At 41.3% G+C, this 4,833-nt stretch overlaps 1 pseudogene; it reads left to right on the top strand.

Moving 5' to 3' along the window:
* Window positions 1-3,872: 3,872 nt before the first annotated feature.
* Window positions 3,873-3,971, top strand: LOC132284315 (small nucleolar RNA R71; annotated as a pseudogene).
* Window positions 3,972-4,833: the final 862 nt, after the last annotated feature.

Genomic DNA, 4,833 nt, shown 5'->3' with positions numbered 1-4,833 from the left:
AATACGAAATTAATCTAAAACGGTAGAGTAAGATAGATAAAGGTACTAGAATGCCTAAACTTAAGGGGTTTAAATACGCACTTTTCAGCGCTCATCACACCCCCAAACTTAAATATTGCTAGTCCCTAGCAATGAACTAGAAAGTAAAGGAATGAAATGAACAACTAAACAACTATAACTAGAAAGCAATAAATGGATAACGCCACTTTCGTAGGGAACACGATTGCACTTAGCATATGCAACAAGCCTTTTAAACCCCTAGGTTACCCCTAGTGGACGAGTGAAGTCTCGTAAGGGTTTTTAGAAATGGTACCCATAAACATTAAGCTCATTCTTTCAAAAGAGGTACCAATATTGCAATCAATCATTGGGAGAAAACTACCTCAAGTATGCAATTTTTCAAACATTTCCAAGCAATCTCCCAAAACCTCAACATCAAGCAAGTAAGTATGGTCCTCCACACATCAAGAAAATTATCATGCCAATCAAAACAACTCTAGAATCCTTTTTGAGTGGACCGGCATCAAATGTGTTGCTATCTTAGCCAATTAGAGAATTGATCACATCTTTACCCTCAAACCAGCACACAAATCTAGTACCGATCATCAAGACAAAAAGTGGACCTTTTATTAAAGCTTTATTGTTCTAGGTGCGCTTATTCTTTTCACTCAATTTTTTTATTTTATTTTATTTTTATTTTTTTATTTTTATTTTTTATAGGATCAAAGATGGAAGCATGGTGCAATGTGTTGATCTATTAAGCTTTCTAGTGATTCATGAGGTCGAACGTTAGGTCAATGACTCCCAAACCAAAAGGCTTTAGGGCATTATGCATTCAAATACCCCTACGGACTTACAAGCTCAAATCAACTAGGCTACAAATCAAGACAACAACCATCTAATCATTTCCCACTTCTCACCTTTTGGAAGAAGTCCTCACTTTTTATTCCTTTTGCGTTTGCTCTATTTTTTTTGTTTTTTATTATTTATTTATTTATTTATTTATTTTTTGTAAGCAAGTTCAATTATTAACCTAGAGTTTGGGCCTTCCACCTTTCGGCGTGGGAAGTTCAGTGCTTGATGAGGCTAGAATCCCGGCGACTTAGTGAAAAGGGGTTGTTATCCACCTTTATCAAGAATGAAAGCTTTCAATGCACTACTAGCTCAATTGGGATATAACCAATTCAATAATTAACAAAGCATGTACCCCACAAATGAATGCTAGTATGCGCCTGTGCTAGTGTAGAATCCTAGAATGAATCTCAAAACAATCACAAAATCAAGATGATGTGGACCATAAGTGCAAGCAACATATCAATCTTTCAAAAAATTTACTCCTAAATGGCTTCCATAAGGCATACAAGGAGCATTGGATTTTCAGGTCAAGCAATTTTTAAATTTTAAGCAATATAGTCCTTAAAAGATCAAAATCATAGCTAGATATGGACCAATCATAGAAATATCCCTCAAATACACAAGTCATGCTCAAAATCTTGAAATTTAAAACTAACACTACAAAGTACCATTCCCCCCAAACTTAAATGGCACAATGTCCTCAATGTGCAAAGAGAACAAAGGAAAGAGTATACCAGTGCAACTAAGGCATAGAATGATAGGGACTGCAGTATCCGAAGTGGGTGGCATGGCCCTCCTAAACTTGGGATGAATTGTGGTCCTGAAAATTGGCACTTTGATAAACTCATCAGATAACAAAATAGGATAATCAGTGTACAGTGGATATGCAAGTGTAAATGGGATAAACAGATAAAGAGATGAGAGAGGTATAAGGGTGGTCCTAAAAATCGAGTAGCACTCTCTCACTAAAGTCACTGTAATACACCTGATGGAGTCAAACGTACAGATATGAGAATATAATCATATGACATCCACAATAAAAACAAATATATAAAACAGATAAAGTGCAGGTACAACAGAAATATCAAAGCTGACAGGCCGGCTGCAAAAATAATAGAACTGTACAATGACAAAAAAAAAGTATCAATAGTGGAGAGGGATCATGAGATAGAAGGACTGGGAACTCAGGAGGATGAGGTAGGATGGGCAGAACGGGCTCTGCGGATGTCTGTGGATAGATCTCAGAATATAGTTGCAACATCCGTACGGAAGGCAACAAAATCAGCTCTGTGGGTTGTAAGATCAACTCGCATGGCAACAACAGCATCCTTAAGAGTCTGCAGGCGTACTCCAAAGCTGGGGGTCAGATCTGGAGCCTCAGGTATAGAAGAGTCAGAAGAAAGCTCCTGAGTCTGCTCCAGCTCGTGAATGGGTGACCCAGCTGGAGAGTACTGCTCTGTGGCAACTACAGGGCACTCTAAGTCAATATCTATATGCTCGGCAGCTGGATTGACTGGTGTGTCCTCCGTGTGGGATCTGTTGTGATTGCCTGAGCTTCTGCCTCTGCCTCCTTCTCAGCCTCTAGCTCCCTTACAGCCATTACTGCGTGGTCCTGCAGTATAGTGATAATGGCATTGTAGCTCTTGGTCCAGTCCTTCTTCAGAAAGTGACAGGAACCTCTCTCGGGTTACTCCCGAGGATGAATAGGGTAGTGCTAGTCGATCAAAATCTGGGTGATGAGGTGGTTGAATGGAAGAGACTTAGCCTGTTCGGGCATCTCCTTGCTAATATACTCATCAAATAGCTTCCTCATCATGCTCCAGATGAGCGCTGGAATGGACACCTAGTGCCCGGTGCAGAAGGCGTAGAGGACTGTCAAATAATCTCCCCTCCTCTGAATCTTGTGCCTTGCCATATAGATGTTCCAGAAGACCACAGAATCAATAAACCACTGGTCATTTAGAAGGAATGTTCAGGTGGTGAAGGTCTCGCCAACGGCATGATGACCTGTAAGAAAGACCACCATGTCGGCATATGAAGGCCTGTATAGCCTCGAATATGTCTCCTGAAGCTCTGGAGGACAGCGGTGTGGGCAGTGGCAAGAGCGGGCTAGCGAGTCCATTGTGATAGTGATCTGATGGCCATTTACAGAAGTAACCATCTTTGCTGTGGTACGCGGGGATGGTCGGAGGTTCTGGTAGAACAACCGTACCAGCCGCAGGTAGACTGGCTTTGTGACTAGGGCAAGAATAGCTACAAGGCCCCTCTAAATTATGTCATGGTAAGCGGATCGGGTCAGCACCGATCTGGAGAAAATGGCCGTGTCAAACACTAACTCATGGTCGATCGCCATATGCGCATATCTAGGCACGGGCCTATCACGCTCCTGAGCTGGCTGACGTGGTGGAGATGGTACAGGTGAATACTCAGCGCCAGCATGTGGTGGAGATGGTGATGGTGTAAATGGCGATGGGATGGAATATGATCAGCCTTTGCCTTAGCCTCGTGAGATGGTAACTGAGGTGAGGTAGGCTGTACCGGCTCCTGCTGTGCATGGGAGGGCTTTGCTGGCTCCTCTGTCCGTGGTCTGATATGGCGCTGAGGCCCGTGTTGCTTGTTGGTGAGGACAATGAGAAGTAGAATGAAGAACACTAGAATAATTCATAAATGTTTCATTTGATGCATGATGAGAATGGTTAGGGAAGGAAGATACTTGGTTCGCCGAGTTTTGGTTAATCAAAAATTGATCAAACCTTTGAGATAAAGACTTCATTTCGACGGCTATTTCATTTGAATGGTCGACTTAGTGTAAGCCAACACTCTTCCTACCTTGTGAATTTCTACCATTCTTGGATGATAATGTTCTATGTAAAGAATTTTCACTCATGCTCTCATAAAGACGCCACACATCATCCTCATGCCTATCAATGTATGAGCCACCCATGGAAGCATCAACCATACCCTTATAGTTGTCCGATAAGCTCTCAAAGAAATATTGAACTAATTTCCATTTGGGCATGTTATGATGTGGACACTTCCTAAGCAATTCATTGAAGCGTTCCCATGCCTCATGAAACGTTTCTCCATCCCCATGTGAAAATTCTCGAATTGAGGTTCTCATAGCATTGGTTTTAGAAACCGGATAGTACTTCTTCAAGAACTCTTGTTGCATTTCTGCCCAAGAAGTGATTGAAAAATGCCTAAGATTGTTAAACCAATACTTTGTCTTGTCTTTCAAGGTGAATGGAAAAAGTTTGAGTCTTAAGACCTCTTCCGGCATGTCTATATATTTTACGATGGAACATACTTCAAGAAACTCATCGAAATGCTTGTAAGGTTCTTCACTTGGAAGTCCATGTGGCTTAATTTCATAATGATGTGCTCTAAATGGAGGTAATTGGATGTATGTAGGTGCATTATACTCATTAGGCACATAATGGTCTCTTAAAGCAAGAGGTGGATTAGCTACTTGAGGTGTAACATGAACACCTTGGTTTTGAATTCCTTGATTGATGATGGGAGGTTGTGGAACATACATTGGCCTTGGCATTCCATATGGAACTTGGCCTTGTTGTTGTGGTGGTTGGTGAATGAATGGCCTAGGTATGCCTAATGGTACTTGTATGTTCTCATTGTGCACATTAGGATGAAGGATACCTTGTTGGTCTATGTGACCAAGGTCCTCAACATGATCATCATTATGGTCATCCATTGATAGATTGGTTCTATTTGAACTTCCTCTTCCCCTAGGATTTCTAACGATGGATTCAAGATGCAAATATAAAGGGACAAAAGTTGGTCTCAATTAACAACGTCCATGCATGCACAATGCAAAACACAACAAGCACAAAGAATGACAAACACTATGCCTTCACAACAATGCAATTAGACTTCTTCCACAAACACTTAATTCATACTCCTATGCTTTAACAACAATGATGCAGGAACAATTAAAAATAAGCCTCCACACGGGCCGAT

The sequence above is a fragment of the Cornus florida genome, unplaced genomic scaffold (assembly GCF_030987335.1).
Source record: "Cornus florida cultivar Cherokee Brave unplaced genomic scaffold, ASM3098733v1 CherokeeBrave_3.0.0_Hap2_Chr01, whole genome shotgun sequence".
NCBI classification, from domain to species: Eukaryota; Viridiplantae; Streptophyta; class Magnoliopsida; order Cornales; family Cornaceae; genus Cornus; species Cornus florida.
Note: the sequence above shows the minus strand (reverse complement) of the source record. Positions and strands in the feature narration are given on the sequence as shown.